Source organism: Narcine bancroftii, chromosome 1, assembly GCF_036971445.1.
Source record: "Narcine bancroftii isolate sNarBan1 chromosome 1, sNarBan1.hap1, whole genome shotgun sequence".
In the NCBI taxonomy this organism is placed as follows: domain Eukaryota; kingdom Metazoa; phylum Chordata; class Chondrichthyes; order Torpediniformes; family Narcinidae; genus Narcine; species Narcine bancroftii.
In genome coordinates, this window is record NC_091469.1 from 413346279 (window position 1) to 413371171 (window position 24893).

At 41.7% G+C, this 24893-nt stretch overlaps 1 long non-coding RNA gene across 5 annotated transcripts in view; it reads right to left on the minus strand.

Moving 5' to 3' along the window:
- The window catches only part of LOC138751552 (uncharacterized), a 190549-nt gene that overhangs the window by 49220 nt on the left and 116436 nt on the right, over positions 1-24893 (minus strand). For 3 of the 5 annotated variants that reach the window (XR_011350045.1, XR_011350047.1, XR_011350044.1), the window contains exon 4: positions 9587-10248. This is a non-coding gene — a long non-coding RNA (uncharacterized lncRNA). Of the gene's footprint in view, positions 1-9409; positions 9427-9586; positions 10249-24893 lie in introns of those variants that run through there. The other 2 variants (XR_011350048.1, XR_011350046.1) reach the window with 2 other exon arrangements.

A 24893-nucleotide genomic window follows, 5' to 3' on the forward strand; every position in this document is an offset into this window, starting at 1 on the left:
CTCTTTGCCCTCTGGACCCAGTGGCTCAGTGGGTTTCAACTCTCCTTGCCCCCACTGGGCTCTCTCTGGTTCCTCACTGCCCTCATCAGTCTCGATGGCCTTGGTGAAAGAGCGAGGGGCGGAAAGGGAATGAGAAGAGGACATTTCTGGGTGGCAGGAGGGAGCTGTAACCCCAGCACCAATCACCGTGGGAGCCATGGTGGTGACTCCTGGGTCGTGAGCTGATGGGTTATTTGCGACGTCATCAGCCCACCCCTAGCCAACTGCTTGAGGCAGCAGTACATTTATTACTTGTGGTGGAGTGCTCTGCTCCACTGCTGACACTAGGTTGAAGAGGGATTGGAGTCAGTACCTTGAAGCCACACACGGAGCATTTATGAATGTAAATTCTGTGATGTAAGGGCGGAGAATATTCACCTTTGTGGATGCATTTTTTCCACTATATAAAAGGACCTTCAGTCTGCTTCTATCATAATCCTTAATCTGTGTTCACAGGGCTTTGGAGTCTTAGGGCAGTCCTTTTGTTCTCCCACAGATTCCAAGAATACCCACCTTTATTAACCCTCTGTTGCAGGCATGTCCGCACGACAAAGTGAGCCAAATCGGCGAAAGTACCGAGGGGCAAAACGTGGACTGGGCCCCCGTTTATGTGAAAGAGAAACCCATGTTTACAGTCCTCAGCCAGTAGGTGGGGATCTGTCCCTTCTTGTCAGGCACCAGGCCAGGTCTCAGTGACTCAGCGGTGTCTTGACGTTGGCCCAGAGAACAATGTGCGGGATTTCCTTAAAAGTCAGCGCAGTTGTTTTGAATAAACAGACTTGTTGGTTTCACTGACTCACAGACTGTGGTCTTTTTGTCAGTTTAGCCCAGGTGCTAAACCTCTACTGAACTCCAAATTAGTACCTGCACCAAAGCTAAGATGGTGCAGTCATCAACCTTTTGCATTCCCTCTGCCCAATCTCCCCATCATGTTGCATGCCATTATCCATGTAAATGGTCAAAGAAGTTTAGAATTCAACCAAATCAGTTCACTCAACACTCCCTGTAGAATTCTGCAAGCAGTAAACACTATTTTGCTTGAACCAACACTTTAAATCAATCAGTGACTAAGCTGCGAGTAATTTTCCTTTAAATCGCATTACAAATTATCCTTTCTGCTGCTGAATGTATGTTCAGCTGTACAAGGTTAATAGAGGCTGTTAGCTAAAATGCAGAGCTTCAATTTAAAGCAGCCGGGTATCAAATCACCATTGCACAAGGATTAACATCACAATGTAATGGCTCTATTGAGAGAAAAAACACCAATGTCTTCCCTAATTCTAGAATGACTTACACGGAGAATATATGTGTCCACATTAAAAAGGTCACATTGGAATCATCTTAGCATCAAAAATACAAAGTGCAGACAAATATCCCTGCCAATTTTTGGTTAGAAGTAAGGAATATTAAGCTGCTCACAACACTTTCATATATGTATACTAAATATGAAATAATGGGATATGGTTAAAAGATCATTTTCTGAAAATTCCTTGCAAAGAATTTGGTGTAATTAAAATAGTGGACTTTGATCATTCTGAAATAAGCAAGGATAAGGATTGGGCAATGGGCTGTGGAAGAGATTCATGAACTATGTGCAAATGAACTTCCACGATCAGCGTGTTTCCAGCATCATAAGGACAAAGGAGTATTAGAATCACTAGGTCAGAAAGTGATATAAATTTCAGTGGAGGAGTGTTCGTGAACCAGGATTCACAATATCGTTAGTTTTAAAATTGTTATGATAAAGGACAAGGAAAAATCAAATTTGAAAATACCCAAAAGAGGACAGCTAATTTCCATGATGTATAGGACAAGGTGATTTAACTGCAGTGAAGTGAAATTGAACAGTAAAACAGCAATTAAGTAAGAATAAAAAGGAAAAGAGTAAAAGAGCAATTATGGTTCCTGCAGAGACGGGGGGGGGGGGCAAGAAAGGGGCTGAATGACAAGGGGCGTAGTGATGAAAATTGAGGAATTTTTAAAGAATCATCTTTTCCATTCTTGAGAGAGAATAGTAAAACACGTCAACAAGGAAAACAAAGAGGAAATAGGAGAGGCAAAGAAGCATGAGAATGGCAGATATTTTTAAAACTGCCACAGAAATTTATAAAAAAGGGGCTGATTACAAAGGGAATAAGGATGAAAGGATGAAAAGTTCAATTCATGAAGCTAAGTAGTGCTTTTAAAGAGTTACCCAAGGGGCTGAATGGCCACATTTGTTAATTCTTTCCATGAGGCTGCACCATTTTACTGTGGACTAGGATGTTGATTAATATTGTAAAAGTAGTTGGAAAACTAAAAGAAAATTCTAAACACATACAGAGTTGAGGCTGAGTGACAAACTCTTTGATATTTGCTCCTTTCTCCCATTTCCCTTCTACTGAGGCCTTCTGGTAAATGCCAGTTTTGGCTCTAATTATTTCCCCGACCAATTTCTTTGCATTTAGTCCATTCACTGAAGTGCACTTATTTACGGAATCAGCATTCCGAATTTGTCATTTCACACAATGAATAACAACAAAAATACAAGATGTGCAATAGCAAAGCTGATTGTGTGGATAATGCAGCCTCAATAATCCCAATATCAAAATGCAGAAAACACAAACTCTGCAGGTGCTAGAATCCTGAGGAAACAAGGAGAGCCAGGAGGGACTCAGCAAGTCAGGCAGCGCCCGTGGAGGGAACCATTTCTCTCGATGGATGTTGCCTGACCTGCTGAGTTCCTTGGCCTCTCTTTGGTCATGCATGTAATTCCTGTATTTTATTCAAGTGATCCATGCTCATTTTCTCCAACTCATGATTCTCCATCAAACCAGAAATTTAAGAACAAAGTGAACAACTGCTCTGTCACATTATTTAAGCATTCTGCTTATTTTTAAAAGGCATGAATTTAATCAATTGCACATGATCACATTGCTTCATATCACTGCTTCAATGTCTCAAGAAATGACAAATTCTTCCACCCAGTCTCCACTTGACCCACAATCCCACAGGCTCACACATCATAAAGAGAATTGTAGAAACCTGAATGCACAACCCTAAAGTGACATTGTTCATCATGTTACCAAGCCCACCTGAAGTAAATACATACATTAAACTAATGAAGCTCACATGAATTTTAGTCGTTCTTCACACATCTGGGATGACGTCGCTCCAACCCAATCAGCCAATAACTATTCCCAAGCATCAAATAACTGTCAGGATTTTTAATCATAAACTAACTTGTAGTGAAGAAATATGGGCTTTCTCAAGCATTCTGCCACCTTCACAAGTGTAACAACATTAATTTCTTGCGACAGAATGTTAAAGGTTCCTAAAATAAAGTGACTTGTCATCTTCCATCAGCAGCTTGATAGATGCATGTTCCACATACCAGGTTAAAATTGTCAGCACGAAGTTAGCTGACTTCATTAGGGATCTTAATGAGCTATCTGGTTGGAAATCAAATGTTACTTAAAGCTGTCTACACAGAGCCAGGTTTAGCTGTAATGCTTTAGGTGGCTGCTAAACAAGTACTACAGTAAAGTCCCTTGGTACCCAGCATCTACAGGGATTGGTAGATGCCAGTTAAGCAATTTTTCTGGTTGCTTGAGAATCACTCTTACAATGCCTAACTAATACACCTGCATGAAGAATAAGGAGTTTGAAAGACAAAAATAATATACCTACATTGGAAAACTTCACTCAGATGTAAATATAAACCTTAAAGAATTTTACTTTATTCCTCAAAAAAATTTAACAATTGCTGAAAAGAGAATCATGAAAATCTGTAAACACTGTGGTTGAAGTATCAACACATAAAGCTGGAGAAATCCAGCAGGTCAGTGTCCTTTATGTAGCAAAGGGAAAGATGCATAACCAACATTTCGGGCTTGAGCCCTTCATTAAGGTATGAGAGAATGTTGGCAGGCGTCCGAACTAAAGGGTGGGGGGGGGGGTGGCAAAGGCAGGAGATGATAAGTGGAGAGAGGGGGAGGGCACAGCAGCAATCACGGGGAAGAGGGATGGCTGAGTGGGTAGAGGGAGAAGGGAGGGGAGAACTAGAAAGGCAGAGGGGAAAGGTAAGCATGTTTTGCAGAAATCAGACAAGTCAACGTTAGTGTCATCTGGCTGAGAGTGCCCAGACGGAAAATAAGGTGTTGTTCTTCCAATCTGATGGTAGACAGAGTGGGATAGTGCAAAAGGCCACGGTCAGACATGCGAGTGTGGGAGTATGACTCAGAATTGAAATGGTTGGATACCGGGACATCTCTGTTGTGGTGGAGAGTAGAGGTGCTGGGCGAAGCAATCTCCCAATCTGCGACCGATCTCTCCAATGTAGAGAGGCCACAAAGAGAGTACTGGGTCACCAGAGCACTCAGACCCCAGCCGCCAACCCCACGGACCTGCCGACGCCATCGCTGCCTACTCCTACCCAGGCCCCAGCCTCCGACCCAATGGTACTCCTGATGCCACGGCCATCCATTCCAATCCAGGCCCCAAACCCTTACTCACCGGAGCTCCTGATGCTTTGACTCCAGTGCTGGACCTGTAGGAGAAAACACAAGAGCCTCCCACCAGGACATACCATGTGGCTCCCAACTCAGCTTACTGGGTTACTCACAAATTGCTTTAAAAACTGTAATCAACATACAATATTCAATATTCCAATGGTCTTGCACAAAATCACTGACAATCATTCATTTAACTTCAATGAAATCACAGATTATTTGTCCCAAATTTCTTCAATGATATTACCAGTAATTGCATACAAATTTCTTTCATTAAGGAGAAAGTCTTGGGAGAGCAGAGAAAATAGCTTGAAATTTCAAAACTTTTTCAATGATTTTCATTTTGGTTCTTTTCTCTTAATTTCTAGCATCCCATTCCATCTATTTCAATACAAGGCTAAGAAGTTTTCTTTTGATGAAAGTATGGTGTAAAAGAGGGAGTTAGGCAATCACAGTGTCACATGGAAAGTTGCTCATATTTCTAGATAGATGTTCATAAATTCAAACTATGGTTTCCCTAATTCAAGAACACAATAGGTAGATACAAATGGGAGGGTAGATGAGGAAAGAAAGCTATGAAGTGATGGGATATGAGGGCAGAGCTCTCTAATTGGAGAAGGAAGGGAAGAAGGTGGAGAGCTGGAGGAAATGAGATAGAGGGGTAGGAAGAGACCAGGGAAGAGGGGTTAACAGAAATTGGAGGTTGATGTTGATGCCATCTGGTTAGAGAGAGCAGAGACAGAATACAAGCTAGGGGTTGTAGGTTAATTGCGGTATTTGGGCCGGAAGGGCTTGTGATTGTGCAGTATGTCTAATTTTTTTTTAATGTTGTTCTTCCAATTTTCGGGTGGTCTCAATTGGCTGTACATGAGGTTATGGACAGACATGTCACTGAAACACCTTGTTTAATAGTCCCCTATCTGTAGCTTCTCCTTGACCATTCCAGTTCAAATCCTGCCCTGACCCCGACTGGTCAACAAGCTCCTTTATATAGACTGCATTAAATTTGGATGGGAGCAAGTCTTCTGTATCCACACTGTTGAGTCCAACTTCCTTATTCCATTGGCAGTATCTCAAATTCACAAAAGGTGAGATTCTGCCCTGTGGTAAGTAGGGGCTGGCTCAGCAATGTAAATAGTGCAAGTTGAAAAACAGAACTTTTTGCCAGGATCCAGACTAAACAATTATCAGTGTAAAAGCCTTTAATTGATTACCTCTCCTCGATAATCTCATGCTGTGACTGATCCCATCCCCAAGGCTACAAGCTCTGCAATTTAATTAGCTCGATGATTGATTTCTTTCCTCAGATGTTAATGACACTCAGGGTGAAATTACACCCATTCTTAACTTTCAAAGGTATTGCCATTCCAGTACATAAAAATAACATCGATGGAAATTAGAAACAGGAGGCCACTCAGTTCCTCGAGCACTGCCATTCAATGAGATTGCAGCTGATCGCACCTCTGCATTGCCATTTAACTCCATATCTTACCCTCTTGCTTATCATAACAATTACAGCACGAAAACAGGCCATTAGGCCCTTCTAGTCCGCACCGAACCAAACACCCCTTTCTAGTCCCACCTCCCTGCACAATGCCCATAACCCTCCATCTTCTTCTCATCCATATACCTGTCCAACCTTTTCTTAAATAATACAATTGACTCCGCCGCCACTATTTCTCCCGGAAGATCATTCCACACGGCTACCACTCTCCGAGTAAAGACGTTCCCCCTCATGTTACCTCTAAACCTCTGCCCCTTAATTCTTAACTCATGTCCTCTTGTTTTAATCTTTCCTCCTCTTAACGGAAATAGTCTATCCATATCCATTCTGTCTATCCCTTTCATAATCTTAAATACTTCTATCAAATCCCCTCTCAACCTTCTACGCTCCAAAGAATAAAGACCTAATCTGTCCAATCTCTCCCTATACTCTAGATGCTTAAACCCAGGTAACATTCTGGTAAACCTTCTCTGCACTCTCTCCACTCTGTTTATATCCTTCCTATAATTAGGCGACCAGAACTGAACACAGAACTCCAAATTAGGCCACACCAACGTCTTATACAATCTCAACATCACCTCCCAACTCCTATATTCCATGCAATGATTGATAAAGGCCAGCATACTAAAAGCCTTCTTCACCACCCTATTCACGTGAGTTTCTAACTTCAGGGAACGATGTACCGTCACTCCTAAATCTTTCTGCTCTTCTGTATTCCTCAATGCTCTCCCATTTACCACGTATGTCCTATTCTGATTCTTCTTATCAAAATGAAGCACCTCACACTTATCAGCATTAAATTCCATCTGCCATTTTTCAGCCCACTTTTCTAAGCAGCCCAAATCCCTCTGCAATCCTTGAAAACCTTCTTCATTATCCACTATTCCACCTATCTTAGTATCGTCTGCATATTTACTAATCCAATTCACCACCCCATCATCTAGATCATTAATGTATATAACGAACAACAATGGGCCCAATACAGATCCTTGAGGCACACCACTGGTCACCGGCCTCCAACCTGACAGACAATTATCCACTACCACTCTCTGGCCTCTCCCTTTCAGCCAATGTTCAATCCATTTGACTATCTTAAAATTTATACCTAAAGACTGCACCTTCCTAACTAACCTTCCATGTGGTACCTTATCGAAGGCCTTACTGAAGTCCATATAGACAACATCCACTGTGCTACCCTCATCCACATTCCTAGTCACCTCTTCAAAAAATTCAATCAGATTGGTCAAACATGACCTTCCTCCCACAAATCCATGTTGAGTGCTCCTGATCAGACCCTGTCTATCCAGATGTTTATAAGTACTATCTCTAAGAATTTTCTCCATTAATTTACCTACCACAGACGTCAAACTTACAGGCCGATAGTTGCCAGGCTTCCTCCTTGAACCCTTTTTAAATAACGGAACCACATGCGCAATGCGCCAATCCTCCGGCACTATCCCCATATCTAATGACATTTGGAAAATTACCGCCAGAGCCTCTGCTATTTCCTCCTTCACTTCTCTCAATGTCCTGGGGAAGATCCCGTCTGGTCCCGGAGACTTATCCACCTTTATATTCTTCAAAAGCCTTAAAACTACACCTTTTGTAATCTCTATATTCCCCATATTTACCCAATTTGCTTTTTTTATCTCACATCTCCCAATATCCTTCTCCTTAGTGAATACCGAAGAAAAGAAACTGTTCAATATCTCCCCCATTTCTCTAGGCTCCACACACAGTTTTCCGCTCTGATTTTCTAAGGGACCAATTTTGTCTCTAGCTTTCCTCTTACCATTAACATATTTGTGGAACTCTTTTGGATTAGTTTTCACCCTGCTTGCCATAGTTTTCTCGTACCTTCTTTTAGCTTTCCTAATTCCTCTCTTAAGATTCCTCTTACATTCAATGTATCTTTCAAACATCTCCTTAACTCCATGCTTCTTATATCTAATGTACGCCTCCCTTTTTCTTCGAACCAAGTTTCCACTATTCCTTGAAAACCACGGCTCTCTCAAACCTTTTGCCCCTCCTTTTAACCTAACAGGAACATAAAGCTTTTGCACTCTCAAAATCTGATCTTTAAAAGACTTCCATCTCTCTACTACATCCTGCCCATAAAACAAATTGTCCCAATGCACACCCTGCAAGTCCTTTCGCATCTCCTCAAATCTAGCTTTTCCCCAATCAAAAACCTCAATCCTTGGCCCTGATTTCTCTCTTTCCATAATGACATTGAAGCTGATGGCATTATGATCACTCGCCAACACTAACCTCCGTCACTTGACCCATCCCATTTGCCAACAGTAGATCTAACACTGCTCCTTCTCTGGTCGGCACCTCTACATATTGTTGTAAAAAAACTATCTTGCACACATTTCACAAACTCTAACCCATCTAGTCCTTTCACAGAATGTGTTTCCCAATCTATATGTGGAAAATTAAAATCTCCCATAATTACAAGAATCATTCTATCTCTGCCTTAAAAATATCGAGACTCTGCTTCCACCACAATTTTAGGAAGAGAATTACAATGAATCACAACCCTGTGAAAGAAACAAAAATCATGTCTTAAGTGGATGATCTCTTATTTTCAAACAATTATCCCTGTTCTAGGTTATTCCAAAAGAGTAAATACTGTCTACACATCCACCCTGTCAAAAGTCTTCATTAGCCAATACATTTTGATCAAGTTACCTCTCTGTCTTCCAGTGGGTCCAACCTTTCCTCATCCCAAACTTAATCATTCCAGATGTTAGTCGAACAAACCTTCTCTGAGCAATGTTCCTTTTCTAAGACCATACCCACGCTCCTGTTCGGCTCTGAATCATGGGTCCTCTACCGGCATCACCTACAGCTCCTAGAACGCTTCCATCAGCGCTGTCTCCACTCCATCCTCAACATTCATTGGAATGACTTCATCACCAACATCGAAGTACTCGAGCTGGCAGAGTCCGCAAGCATCAAATCCATGCTGCTGAAGACCCAACTGCGCTGGGTGGGTCACGTCTCCAGAATGGAGGACCATCGCCTTCCCAAGATCGTGTTCTATGGCGAGCTCTCCACTGACCACCGAGACAGAGGTGCACCAAAGAAGAGGTACAAGGACTGCTTAAAGAAATCTCTTGGTGCCTGCCACATTGACCACCACCAGTGGGCTGATATCGCCTCCAACCGTGCATCTTGGCGCCTCACAGTTTGGCGGGTAGCAACCTCCTTTGAAGAAGACCGCAGAGCCCACCTCACTGACAAAAGACAAAGGAGGAAAAACCCAACACCCAACCCCAACCAACCAATTTTCCCTTTCAACCGCTGCAACCGTACCTGCCTGTCCCGCATCGGACTTGTCAGTCACCAATGAGTCTGCAGCTGACGTGGACATACCCCTCCATAAATCTTCGTCCGCGAAGCCAAGCCAAAGAAAAAGATATAAGAGCAGAAATAGGCTAGTCAGACAATCGAGTCTGCTCCTCTTCCAATCTACCTCTTCCCTTCCCACCATCCAGTCTTTACAGGAAAGACAGAGAATCCCCTGCATTTGTTCCAATCTACCATATTGTATTCAAGTCAAGGCAAGTCACCTTTATTTATTGTTCATACCATGCTCACACAGTAAAGACGAGAGCATGTCTCCAGGGCCAAGGAGCATATTTACACAAATACAAGTTAGAACAGAAGTTAAACATTAAAATATTAAAATATTAGGATGTATACAGTAAAATTTCATGGTACTATCCACATATGTTCTGGGAATTCACGAGCCTGATGGCTTGAGGGAATAAACTGTTGCCCAATCTGGACATAAGAACCCCCAAGTAATATGGTATCTCTTACCAGATGGAGAAGGGAGAACAATTTATGTGAGGGGTGTGTGGAGTCCTTCACAATGTTTATTGCCTTTTGCCTGCATTGAGTTCTGCAGATGTCTTACATGGTAGGAAGAGAGCCCCCAATGATCTTTTCCGTTCACTTCACTATCCTCTGCATGCTCTTGCGGTCCGAGGTGGTACAGCCTCAAATCAGGTGGTGATACATTTGCACAGGATCCTCTCGATACATCCTCTGTAGAATGGAGTGAGGTTGGAGGATGGGAGATGAACTTTCCTCAGCCTTCACAGGAAGTAGAGGCGCTGCTGGGCTTTCTTGGGTATGGAGCTGGTGTTAAGATTTTCTGCAAGTGCACTCCAAGGAACTTCAACATCCATGGCTTGATTCCTTCTACATACAACAAACAAAGGCAGATTAGATTACCAATTTCCAGAACATCAGCATGCATTGAGTGAAGCCATAATATAAAAGAGCAGAAATAGGCTATTCAGCCCATCGAGTCTACTATACCATTAATCATGTGGTGATCCATTTCCCCAGCCCCACTGCCTGGCCTTCCCCCCATAACCTTTGATGCTCTGGCTAATCAAGAACCTATCACTTGGCTTCTGCAATCATCTGTGGCAACAAATTCCACAGATTTACCACCTTCTGGCTGAAGAAATTCCTCCCCATCACTGTCCAAGCAAACAGACACCCTTCAATCCTGAAGTTGTGTCCTTTTGTCCTACACTCTCCAACCTTGGGATACAACCTTTCTACATCTACTCTGTCCATGCTCTTCAATATTTGAAATGTTTCAAAGAGATTCCCCTCATTGTCCTAAATTCCAATGAGTACAAGCCAAGAGCTTGTATCATCTGATCATCTTTTCATTCCCAGAGTCATCTTTGTGATCCTTCTCTGAACCCTTTCTTAAATGAGAAGCCCAAAGCAGCTCACAATACTCCAAGTGAAGCCTCACCAGTGCCTTATAGAGCCTCAACATCACATCTCTGCTCTTATATTCTATCCTTCTTGAAATGAAGGCCAGCATTGCATTTGCCTTCTTCACCACTGGCTCAACCTACGTTTACCTTCAGTCAATCTTGCACAAGGATTCCCAGGTCACTTTGCATCTGGGAATTTTCAATTTTCTCCCCATTTGGAAAATAATCTGCTTGTTTATTATTTGACTAAAGTGCACGGCTGTACACATTTCAACATTGTATTTCATTTGCCACATCTCTGCCCATTGTCCTAATGTATCCAAGTCTTCTGCAGCCTCCCTGTTTCTTCACCACTACCCGGTCCTCCAGCTACCTTCAAGTCATCTGCAAACTTGGCCACAAAGCCATTTATTCCATAATCTACATCATTAAGATACAACATAAAATGAACCGGCTCCAACACCAACCTCTGTGAAACATCACAGTAACTGGGAGCCAACCAGAATCTGATCGCTGTATTCTGACTCTCTGCTTCTTACCAATCAACCAATGCTCTGCCCATCCTGATATGTTTCCTCTTATACCATTGGCTTTTGTTAAGACCACAAGACCATAAAATATTGGACCAGAAGTAAGCAATTTGGCCTGTCAAGTAGACTCTGCCATTCCATCAGGAGCTGATCCATTCTCCTACTCATCTCCACTCCCCTGCCTTCTCCCCATCTTTAATACCCTGACTATTCAGATACTTATTATGTGTGGAACCTTGTCAAAGACCTTCTGAAAATCTAAATACACAACAGCCACTGCATCTCCTTTACCTAGCCTGCTTGTCACTTTTTCAAAGAATTCCAATAGGTTTGTCAAGCAAGATTTTCTCTTGCTGGCTCTGGCCTATCTTGTCATGTGCCTCCAAGCATTCTGCAACATCTTCCCAACTACTGACAGTGGGCTAACCTTTATGCTGCCTCCCTCCCTTCTTGAATAGTGGGATGACATTTGAGATTTTCCAATCCTGCAGGTCCAGACCTGACTATATTGATTCCTGGAAGATCTGGATGTCTCCACAATCTCTACAGCTACTTCTTTCAGAACCTGAGGGTGCAGTCCATCTGGTCCAGGAGACTTATCCACCGATAGACCATTCAGCATTCAGAGCAGCTTTTCCCTTAAAATAGTAACTGCACTCACTCCCCATCCCTGACACCCTTTGACATCTGGCACACTGCTAATGTCTTCCACAATAAAGACAGGTGCAAAACCCAAATTTAGTTCCTCTGCTATCTCCTTGTTTCCCATTACTATTTCTCCAGCATCATTTTCTAGTGGTCCTATATCTACTCTCATCTATCTTTTAATCTTTTTATACTGGAAATATTGTATCTTCTTTGATATTATTTGCAAGCTTACTTTCATACTTTATCTTTTCCCTCCTTACGAGTCTTTTAGTTATGTTCTGCAAATTTTTTAAAACTTCCAAATCCCCTGTCTTCCCACAAATCTTTGCTTTCTTGTATGCCCTCTCTTTTGGTTTATATTGGCTTTGACTTCCCTTGTCAACAACAGTTGTGACATTTTTCCATTTGAATATTTATTTTTTGACAGTTGTTTATCCTGCACCTTCCTCTTGCAGAAACACCATCCATTGCAGCCCTGTTGTCTTCCTTACTAGTGCCCCCTTCCAATCTACTTTGGACAGTTCCTTTCTCAGGTGACCAACATGTGCACCATACTTTGGATGAGATTTAACCAATTCCCTGCTTAATTAGCCTTTCTCTTTTTGTATTCACTTTCCAAATTACTTGTCATACCTGCATATTCTGGTTATTCCTTGAAAAAATGCTCAAGTCTGAAACATCAGCAATATAGCCTTGCTTTTTATGGATGCTGGAAAGACCGCCTGAGTTCCTCAGCATCTTGGTGTGTTTTTACTATAATCGCAGTTTTTGCAGACTTTTGGATTTCACATGTCTGCATATTAGCCTTTTACAATGCATGCCTCACCACACAATAGTCCCTGTGCATTTCCAAGTGTTGCCATCTCTCAATTTAAATATACTTCTTTTATTTTCCTGTTAAAATGACAATTTCTCATTTTTCCATTTTATACACCATTTGCCAGTTCTTTGCCTACTCACTTAACCTACCTGCATTTTGTCATGTCCTTGGTGATCACTTCACTACTTACTCTCAATATCATTGCGTCATTAGCAAATTTAGTAACTATTTTTGCCATTTTCACCCAAGTTATTGATGTAAATTATCCGTTGACACCATGCACTATGCCTAAGGAACACCGTATCTTATTTTCTATTTCCCGTTAGCCAACCTTCTATCCTAAGCCAACACGGTACCTCCTGAATCCAAAGCTTTCACTTTCCAAAGATACATGTATTATCTAGAGCAATATAACACCATTTCTGTCTCAAGCTCTTTCTCTGAAATAATATTTTTTCTGTTTTCTTTCAACATTTCTCAATTTGATATCACATCCAGTAAAATCCCTGTTATCCAGAATTCAAGCAACTGGCAGGCTCAAGCAACATGCAAAAACAGAAAATCACAGAAAATAAATAGGAAAAAAAATACAGAATTGGTGAACCTTGCTATTAGTTCACCAATCATGCAATGCATAATCTCAAGCAATCGGAAAATTCACTTATCCGGCATCTACTAATTCTGAAAGGTGGTAGATACCAAGGGTTTACTGAATTTACAAACATGATAATATGAAAGAATGAATCAAAAAGATCTGAATCCATAAACGATAGTAGGAAATCAGAAGCAGAAATGATAAATTGCTAAAATTAAAGGAAAGAGAACTTCACGAGAGAAATTGAATTAACGCTTTGAAACTTTTGAAATTTACAGTGATGATACAAACGTTTGTCAAATTTTCAGTACTTCCTCCATGAGGGCAGAATCTTTGCATAACCAACTTAAAAGAGCTTGATGTGGAAGGTATATAAACATAATTCAAATTAATGGATCAGTGGTAAATTTCTCAAACTTTGATCCTGAATAAAGTGATTTTCAATTCTTGGAGGGGACTTCCAGGTTTTTCAGCAGTGATTCTTGCCACTTCCTCCATTTATTACTTCCTACACCACATTCACTGATGATCAGTGGGGGGAATTTCCTTTTTTCATTCTCTTTGTATATTACCCATTTCTGCCTCCATATTGTGTTTATTACACAAAAACCTCTGGTATCCAGCATCTATAGGTAGTGGTATCTGCCAATTAAGTGTATTTTTCACTTGCTTGAGATTACATATTGCATGATTGGCGAACTAACTGTGAAGTGTGTCAATTTTAAACTTTCACGTATATATAGTATGTAGTGGGCTAAGTGACCGCGTGGTTAGACGGGCTGAATCGCCGATTCAGTCATCCGACTCAAAATGGCGCAGGTCCCCCTTCACTCCCAAGGAGAAGCCCGTGGTTGACGCCACGTGTTGCCCAGGGGAACTCCCCACTTCCAGGTGGCGCACCACCATCCAGGGAGTGATGCCGTGATGCACTGATGTCACATCTGGAAGCCGGAGCACACATCACCGGAAGTGGGTATTCCCCTGCGCACAGTGCGAGGAATTCAAATAATAAAATCAGTTACTGGTTTACCCTCGCACCCTGTGGACGTCTTTTTATTCCATAGTGCTGCCATAGCAGATGCTACAGTAGTGACCCCAACAGTTCCAACATTTTTGGAACTCAACTCAGCCGTGACAGGACGCAGGATCCTGCTACTACTGCAGTTGCAGCGACTGCGACCAACGCGGTGGGCGTGCATTTGCCGCCTTTCTGGGCAAACCAGCCAAGGAATTGGCTGCAACTGGGTGGGTCACAGTTCCACATCAGAGGCATTGTCTCAGAGGACACCAAGTTATGGCACGCTGCCACCGCAGCCAAAGTAAGTTCCTTTGTGGAAAATCCTCCCATGGAGCGTAAGTATAAGCAATTCCAGCATTTCCTCCTCAATTCCCTGGAACTCAGCCAGCACGAGCACGTCGTTCGCATCCTAAATATGCAGGGTCTGAGCGATAGGAACACCTCCAAGCTCATGCATAAAATGGTGGCCCTAGTGGATGGACACACAGACTGCTTCCTCTTCGAGGTCCTGTTCCTTTCCATGCTGCTGGTACACATTTCCTTGGCAGTTTCTGACATGGATTTCAGCGTCCCACACCTGGTAGCCAAGAAAGCAGTCAGACTTTTCCAAACCCCACAACAGAGCGCCATCCACATGCAGTCCGTATACGCTGCCATCTCAGCAACTCCGCCAGGCCCCCAGCAGTAACCGCAGCACAACCACAACACAACGGACGCCCAGACAAACAAACTGAATACTGTTTCTATCACCGCAGATTGGGCCGAAATGCCCAGCAGTGGACTTTCCCATTCTTCTATCCCACTGCCAAACCAAACACGGCAATTGGAAATGGGCAGGCCGGCTGCTGATAGTGGCCTCAGCGATTGGCACTCATGAAGGCCTACTCTACCTCAGGGACCAGGAGACAAAGAGGGCCTTCCTCGTCAACACAGGCACAATGATAAGCCTCATCCCACCGACTTATTTCGAGACCAAATACAACCCCAAGGGTCTCACACTGCAAGCAGCCAAAGGCTCTTCCATCCCGATCTACTGCACCTAGCTGATCAGTGGAAGTGCACAATTCCGGCCGTGGGACAGGCCCTACTCGGAATAGATTTCCTCCAGGCACATGAACTTTTGGTGGACATGGCGAGATGCCGGTTGGTGAACGCTATCACTTTTCAGTCATACCACCTCACCTTGAGGCAGTGCCCTTTTCTGCCTTTAGGAATCCACATTTTGGACCAATATGAGTAAGCCCACTTACTGGCCAACCATCCGGACCTATTGGTGCCCAATTTCTATTTTTTTAAATTTTTTATTTTTCACACCATAAACCACATTAACCATGATACATACTTTTTTCTTTTCAAATATATACAGTGCCATTTTCTACCCCCCCTCCCTCCTCCCATCCCACCCTCCCTACCTCCCCCCTCCCGTCCATTTAAAGTACAAAATCTAGGATACATTAAACCAGTCAAACAATGTTGTCATTCAATAAAAATAAACAAGAAATTCCACTGAGTCAATTCTTTTCATTTCCTTCTCCTTTCGTTAATTTAGGGAGTGAATGTCCCCGGTAGGTTTTCGCTATTGTGTTTCATGTAAGGCTCCCATATTTGTTCAAATATTTCAATATTATTTCTTAAACTATATGTTATTTTTTCTAATGGAATACATTTATTCAATTCTATATACCATTGTTGTATTTTCAAATTATCTTCCGATTTCCAGGTTGACATAATACATTTTTTTGCTACGGCTAGAGCTATCTTAACAAATCTTTTTTGTGCATCCTCCAAATCAATTCCAAATTCTTTGTTTTTTATGTTACTTAGGAGGAAGATCTCTGGATTCTTTGGTATATTGCTTTCTGTAATTTTATTTAATATTTGGTTTAGATCTTCCCAAAATTTTTCTACTTTCTCACATGTCCAGATTGCATGAATTGTTGTTCCCATTTCTTTTTTACATCGAAAACATCTATCAGATACTGTTGGGTCCCATTTATTTAACTTTTGAGGTGTAATGTATAGCATGTGTATCCAGTTATATTGTATCATACGTAACCTCGTATTTATTGTATTTCTCATCGTTCCAGAACATAACTTCTCCCATGTTTCCTTTTTTATCTTTATATTTAAATCTTGTTCCCATTTTTGTTTAGTTTTACCATTTGTTTCCTCATTCTCCTTTTCTTGCAGTTTAATATACATATTTGTTATAAATCTTTTGATTATCATTGTAACTGTAATCACATATTCAAAATTACTTCCCTCTGGTAACCTCAGACTGCTTCCCAATTTGTCCTTCAAGTAGAATCTCAGTTGGTAGTATGCCAGCACTGTATCTTGAGTTATATTGTATTTATCTTTCATTTGTTCAAAGGATAAAAATCTATTTCCTGAAAAACAATTTTCTATTCTTTTGATCCCTTTTTTCTCCCATTCTCTAAAGGAAAGGTTATCTATTGTAAAAGGGAGTAACTTGTTTTGCGTCAATATTAGTTTTGGTAATTGATAATTTGTTTTATTTCTTTCTACATGAATCTTCTTCCAAATATTGAGTAGATGATGTAATACTGGAGAACTCCTACGTTGTACCAATTTTTCATCCCATTTATATAATATGTGTTCAGGTATCTTTTCCCCTATTTTATCTAATTCTAATCTAGTCCAATCTGGCTTTTCCCTTGTTTGATAAAAATCTGATAGGTATCTTAATTGTGCGGCTCTATAATAATTTTTAAAGTTTGGCAGTTGTAAGCCTCCTTGTTTATACCATTCTGTTAATTTATCTAGTGCTATCCTCGGTTTCCCCCCTTTCCATAAAAATTTTCTTATTATTTTCTTTAACTCCTTGAAGAATTTCTCTGTCAGGTGTATTGGCAATGCCTGAAATAGGTATAATATCCTTGGAAAAATGTTCATTTTAATACAGTTTATCCTTCCTATTAGTGTTAGTGGTAAAACTTTCCAATGCTCTAAATCGTCCTGTAATTTTTTCATTAGTGGATAATAATTGAGTTTATATAGTTGGCCGAGGTTTTTATTTATTTGTATACCTAGGTATCTTATTGCTTGCATTTGCCATCTGAATGGTGATTCCTTCTTAAATTTTGAGAAATCCGCTTTATTCATTGGCATTGCTTCACTTTTATTTATGTTAATCATATAACCCGACACTTCTCCATATTCCTTCAATTTCTTATATAATTCTTTTATTGATAGTTCTGGTTCTGTTAAGTATACCATAACATCATCCGCAAATAAACTGATTTTATATTCCTTGTCTTTTATTTTTATTCCTTTTATATTATTTTCTGTTCTTATCAATTCTGCTAGTGGTTCTATAGCTAACGCGAACAATAAAGGTGATAGTGGGCATCCCTGCCGTGTTGACCTGCTTAAGTTAAATTGCTTTGATACATATCCATTTACTGTCATTTTCGCCAATGGTCCCTTATATAATGCTTTAATCCAATTAATATACTTCTCTGGTAAACTGAATTTTTGCAATACTTTGAATAAATAATTCCATTCTACTCTGTCAAAGGCCTTCTCTGCGTCTAAAGCAACTGCTACTGTTGGCGCTTTACTCCCTTCTACTGCGTGAATTAAGTTAATAAATTTACAAATATTGTCTGTTGTGCGTCTTTTTTTAATAAATCCAGTTTGGTCTAGATTTACCATTTTCGGTACATACTCTGCTAATCTGTTTGCTAATAGTTTAGCTATTATCTTATAATCTGTGTTAAGTAAAGATATTGGTCTATATGACGCTGGTGTGAGTGGATCTTTCCCTTGCTTTAGTATTACTGTAATTATTGCTGTTTTACATGAATCTGGTAAGCTTTGTGTTTTATCAATCTGGTTGATTACTTCAGGAGGGGAGGAATTAATAAATCTTTAAATGTTTTATAGAATTCTATTGGGAATCCATCCTCTCCTGGTGTTTTATTATTTGGTAATTTTTTTATTATCTCTTGTATTTCTACTATTCCAAATGGTTCTGTTAATTTATTTTGTTCCTCTATTTGTAGTTTTGGTAGTTCAATTTTAGTTAGAAATTCATCTATTTTCCCTTCTTTCCCTTCGTTTTCAGTTTGGTATAATTGTTCATAGAATTCTCTAAAGTTTTCCTTGATCTCCTTTGGATTATATGTGATTTGTTTGTTTTTTTTCCTTGATGCCAATACCATTTTCTTAGCTTGTTCTGTCTTAAGCTGCCATGCTAGAATTTTGTGCGTTTTTTCCCCTAGTTCATAATATTTCTGTTTTGTCTTCATTATATTCTTCTCCACCTTATATGTTTGTAGTGTTTAATATTTTATTTTTTTATCTGCCAATTTTCTTCTTTTAGTTGTATCTTCCTTCATTGCTAATTCTTTTTCTATATTTACTATTTCCCTTTCCAACTGCTCTGTTTCCTGATTATAGTCCTTCTTCATCTTGGTTACATAACTTATTATTTGCCCTCTAATGAATGCTTTCATTGCATCCCATAGTATAAACTTATCTTTCACTGATTCCGTGTTTATTTCAAAATACATTTTAATTTGTCTTTCAATTAATTCTCTAAAATCCTGCCTTTTGAGTAACATGGAGTTTAATCTCCATCTATACATTCTTGGAGGGATGTCCTCTAACTTTATTGTCAATATTAAGGGTGAATGGTCCAATAATATTCTAGCTTTATATTCTGTTTTTCTTACTCTATCTTGCATACGAGCTGATAACAAAAATAGGTCTATTCTTATGTATGTTTTATGTCTAGCCAAGTAATATGAATATTCCTTTTCCTTTGGGTGTTGTTTCCTCCATATATCCAAAAGTTGCATTTCTTCCATCGATTTAATTATAAATTTGGTTACTTTGTTCTTTCTGTTAATTTTTTTCCCAGATTTGTCCATATTTGAATCCAAATTCAGGTTGAAATCCCCTCCTATTAATATGTTCCCTTGCATATCTGCTATCTTCAAAAAAATATCTTGCATAAACTTTTGATCTTCTTCCTTAGGTGAATATACATTGAGTAGATTTCAAAACTCCAAATATATCTGACATTTTATCATTACATATCTCCCTGCTGGATCTATTATTTCCTCTTCTATTTTAATTGGCACATTTTTACTAATTAATATAGCTACCCCTCTTGCTTTTGAATTATACGGCGCTGCTGTTACGTGTCCTACCCAATCTCTCTTTAATTTCTTGTGCTCCAATTCAGTTAAATGTGTTTCTTGCACAAATGCTATATCAAATTTTTCTTTTTTCAGTAAATTTAGCAGTTTCTTCCTTTTAATTTGGTTATGTATTCCGTTAATATTTAAAGTCATGTAGTTCAGTGTAGCCATTTTATACTTTGTTTATCTTCCCTTTCCGTTTCTCCATCATTACCTTTCCTTCTTATCCATTTCTGCTTTCTTGTTTTGAACACTTTATAAGACAACATTTCTAAAACATCAAACATTTTCCCTATTCTCCTATTTAAAACTTCTTTAACCCCAATCTCCCCTCCCCCTCCTGAGTTGTCCTTTATCCCTTGTCGGACAACCACATCTCCCCTCTCCATTTGGATTTGCGAATTCATTCGCAAACGTCAGCTGATTTTGCAGTGACCGTAACTCCTCCCCACCCAGCCCCCCCAGAAAAGATTTCAATTTTCATATGTAACAAAGGTCACTCTTTTAATTCCCTCCTTATTCCCTCTATTCCATTTCCCTCCCTTATTAATTCTCGTCTATACTCTATATATTTTCCTCTAAATACGGATACATTCATGTATGCACACTATATATATATATATATATATATACACACATATACCCCTTTACACACATACATATAGATCGTGGTCATTTTTACTCTTATTACATGTCTTCATCTCTCTGCTTGTTTTGTAGTTGTTCTGCAAATTTCCTTGCTTCCTCTGGATCCGAGAATAGTCTGTTTTGTTGCCCTGGAATAATTATTTTAAGTACCGCTGGGTACCTTAACATAAATTTATATCCTTTTTTCCATAAGATCATTTTCGCTGTATTGAACTCCTTCCTCTTCTTCAGGAGTTCAAAACTTATGTCTGGATAGAAAAAAATTTTTTGACCTTTATATTCCAATGGCTTTTTGTCCTCTCTTACTTTCTTCATTGCTTTCTCCAATATATTTTCTCTTGTTGTATATCTTAAGAATTTTACTAAAATGGATCTTGGTTTTTGCTGCAGTTGTGGTTTCGGGGCTAAAGTTCTATGTGCCCTCTCTATTTCCATTTCTTCCTGTAATTCTGGTCTTCCCAGGACCCTGGGGATCCAATCTTTTATAAATTCTCTCATATTCTTGCCTTCTTCATCTTCCTTAAGGCCCACTATCTTTATATTATTTCTTCTATTATAGTTTTCTATCATATCTATCTTCTGAGCTAACAGCTCCTGTGCTTCTTTAGCTTTTTTATTAGATTCTTCTAATTTCTCTTTTAAGTCTTTTACTTCCATATCTACAAATGTTTCTCGTTTTTCCATATTTTCCACTCTTTTTGCCAATTCTGATATGGTCACTTCCATTTTATTCATTCTTTCTTCTGCATTCTTAATTCTTCTCTTTATCTCATCAAATTCTTGTAATTGCCATTTTTTCACTGATTCCATATATTCTTTAAAAAAAGATACATCCATTGTCTTGCCTTTCTCTTCTTCTTCCACTTCTTTCTGTTCTTCTTCTTCCTCTGGATTGACCATCTGTTGTTTCCTTCTTTTCTTTTTACCCTCTTCTTTCTTGTTGTCATTATTGTCTGTGTTCTGCACCTGCTGCTGTGCTGCAGGTGTCTCTCTCAGCTGTGGAGATCGACTCCGCAGCTGTTCCCCCCTCCCGTCAGTGTGTTCTTTTTCATGCGCATCGCGCATGCGCGACTCCTCGCGCATGCGCGGTTGCGCACTTTTACTTGGCTCTGTGAGCCATTTTTGTAGTCCCGAGCCCGGGACCTCCACTGACCTGTGGGAGCGGGCCTCTCTCTCCGCGGCGGGCCTCTTCGGACAGGTAAGGCCTTCACCTTCTTCTTCCGACGTCTTTCCTTCTTCTTTTCTTCCCATTGTTTTTGGTTTTTCTTCACACTTTTACTTTTACTTTCACTTTGTTTTGGTTTTTAAGTTTGTGCCTTTGTTTTTTCTCTATCTTTTTTTAACTTTTCTGGAGAGGGCTGGAGTTCCCCGACCAGCCACTACTCCATCACGTGACTCCCCCTGGTGCCCAATTTCCATGATGTGTAGAGCACCATATCGAGACCACTGGGTCTCCAATGTATGCATGGGGTTGGTGCCTCCCACAAGACAAACTCCAACAAGCCAAGGCCGAGTTCGCCACCATGGAGGAACTGGGGATTGTCCGCCGTTCAAACAGTTCCTTGGCCTCCCTACTCCACATGGTACAGAAGAGCTCTGGCGGCTTGCGCGCCATATGGCGACTACAGGTGGCTGAATGACGCTACAGTCCCAGACAGGTACCCTATCCCACACATCCAGGACTTTGCCACAAGGCTCTAAGGAAGACCTCGTCAAAGGGTACCACCTGATCCCGGTGCATCCCTGCAACATCCTAAAAACGGCCATCATCACACTCTTCGGCCTTTTTAAGTTCCTGCGGATGCCGTTCTGACTGAAGAACACAGCCCAGATGTTCCAGCGGTTGATGAACATAGTCAGAAGGGACCTCAACTTCAACTACCTGGACGACATCCTCATTGCCAGCCCCAATATCAGTACACACAGGACGCACCTGACTCACCTTTTCGACAGGTTGCAGCAGTTCAGACTCATGGTGAACACAGCCAAGTGCCAGTTCGGCCTAGAAACAATCGATATCCTGCGACACCGTACCACCACAGAGGGAGCCACACTGCTGCCGGACAAGCTAAAGGCCATCCAGAACTTTCCCAAGTCGAGCACGACCAAAGGCCTGCAGGAGTTCCGGGGGATAGTGAATTTTATCATCGCTTCCTTCTGGGAGCGGCCACCCTCATGCAACCCCTGTTCAACCTCATCAAGCTCAGCAACAAGACACTCCAGTGGACACCAAACACCACAGAAGCATTCCAGACCACGAAAGCAGCACTAGCATGAGCCACCCACCCAGACTCAACCTCTTCCCTGGCCCTTGCAATGGGGCAGAGCAGTGGGCATGGTGCTGGAACAATGGATAGATGAGTAGTGGTGCCCCCTGGCCTTCTTCAGCAAATGCCACTGAATGCCTGAGCTCAAATACAGAGCAGTTGGCTCTGTACCTGGTAATTTGACACTTTTGGTACACGTTAGATGGAAGGGTCTTCACCACCTAGACAGACCACAAATCACTCACCTACGCACTCAGCAAGGTCTCAAATCCATGGTTGGCGAGACAACAGCGTCACTTCCCCTACATCTCAGAGTTCACAACGGACATTCGCTAGGATGCAGGCAAGTCCAACATGATGGCCGACGCGTTATCCAGACCCACGATCGCCGCCACCTCAAGGGGGCTCCATGTCACCCAGCTGGCCAAGGACCAGACGGAGGAGGACCAGACATCCATGCCAACCGGACGGCCATCACCAGCCTGAAGGTCAGCGATTTCTGCCCCTCATCAGAAGGCCTGTCTCTTCTGTGCAACGTATTCACAGAGTTCCCCAGACACATCCTACCCGTGGACCTGGCGACGGCGGGTGTTCAACCAGATTCTCGGCCTGTCCAACCCTTCATAAGGACTAAGGTCCGCCTGTTGTCCGACATGTTTGTGTGGCACGGCCTCTGCCACGACGAGACCGTGTGGGCTAAAACCTGTTTCCAGGGCTAATGCACCAAGCTGCACAGATGTACCAAATCCCCACTCCAGACCTTCGAGCCGATGCAACACTGATTTGAGCATGGCCCACTCCCCGTGAGCCAAGATATGCAGTATCTGTTCACAATAATTGACTGTTTTATCTGTTGGCCGGAAGCCATACCCCTACCCACATGCGACACAGTGACTTGCACCAGAGCCTTCTTGTCCACTTGGGTCGCATGTTTCAGAGTCCTGACCCACATCACCTCGGACCAAGGGACGCAGTTCACTTCCTCGCTCTGGGCTAACCTAACCAAGTTCTGCGGCAGCCATTTGCACCACACCATGGCCTACTACCCTCAGGCAAATGGCCTGGTCGAGCATTTCCACCACCACCTGAAGGCAGTCCTGAAAGCTCAACTACAAGGCCCAAATTGGATGGATGAACTCCCATAGGTGCTCTTAGACATCTGCACAGCACCAAAGGAAGACCTACCAGCCTTGTCCGCTGAGATGGTATATGGCTTCTCACTTACCAGTCCCGGGGATATTCAAATCAACCAACAGCCCCCACGGCCCACAGTCCAGTACCCTAGATGCCCTCCAGAGATTGAGGGTGCAAGCGGGTAAACAGGAGCCCCCACCATCTTCCTGACATGGCTCTCCACCCTGCCACATCCCCGCGGACCTAGAGTCCACCAACTAGAATTCATGCAGAGTGGATAGCAAGGAACACACCTACAGTGTCCCTACGAAGGCTCATTCAAAGTGTTGCAGCAGGATGGCATCATTTTTACACTGGACATTGGCGGCCAACAGGACAGATTCACAATTGACCGCCTCAAGGCAGTGCACCTGGACTTAGGGCTGCCGGCCCCAGACCCCCAGGTCAGGCGCAGCGGCTGCCCATCCAGAGACTGTGCTCAGATGGCAGCAGCACGGTTAAAAGGGCCAAATCGCCACTTCAGTCATCCGACTCAAAATGGCATGGGTCCCCCTTTTCTCCAGAGGAGAAGCCCATGGTTGATGCCATGTATTGCCCAGGAGAACTCCCTGCTTCCAGGTGGTGCACTGCCAGCCAGGGTGTGATGCCGTGACACACTGATGTCACTTCCGGAAATCGGCGCACACGTCACCAGAAGTGGGTGTTCCCCTGCACGCAGCCTGAGCAATTCAAATAATAAAATCAGTTACTGGTTCACCCTCACAGTGTGTGGCTGTCTCTTTATTCCGTAGCACTGCCATAGCAGACACTACAAGTAACTTTTTTTTTGTCCGTTGCTTGAGGCTGCCAGTTGCTTGAATTCTGGATAACAGGGTTTTTACTGTATTTAACAGAGCAATTGGTTAAATGACCAATTAAAGGGGCTTTCTTACCAAGCATCAGAGAGCAGGTAATCACAGGCCATTTAGCTTAACTTGCATAATTGGGAAATTGAGAAAATGTTTGAAACTGTACCAAGGATGAAATAGCAAGGTATCTAGATAGAAATTGTACCAAGAAGAAACAGCCTAGACTTAGGAAGGGTAGGCTGTGTTTAACAAACTTACTGGAATTATTTTGAGGATTTTACAAACACAGTGGATAAGAAAGGTACACGTGGACGTCATTTACTTGCATTTCCAGAAGATATTTTATAAGCCACATAATGGACTTTTGCATAAGATAAAGATGCAGTGTTGGTTGTAATGTATTCGCATGGATAGAGGACTGGTTAAC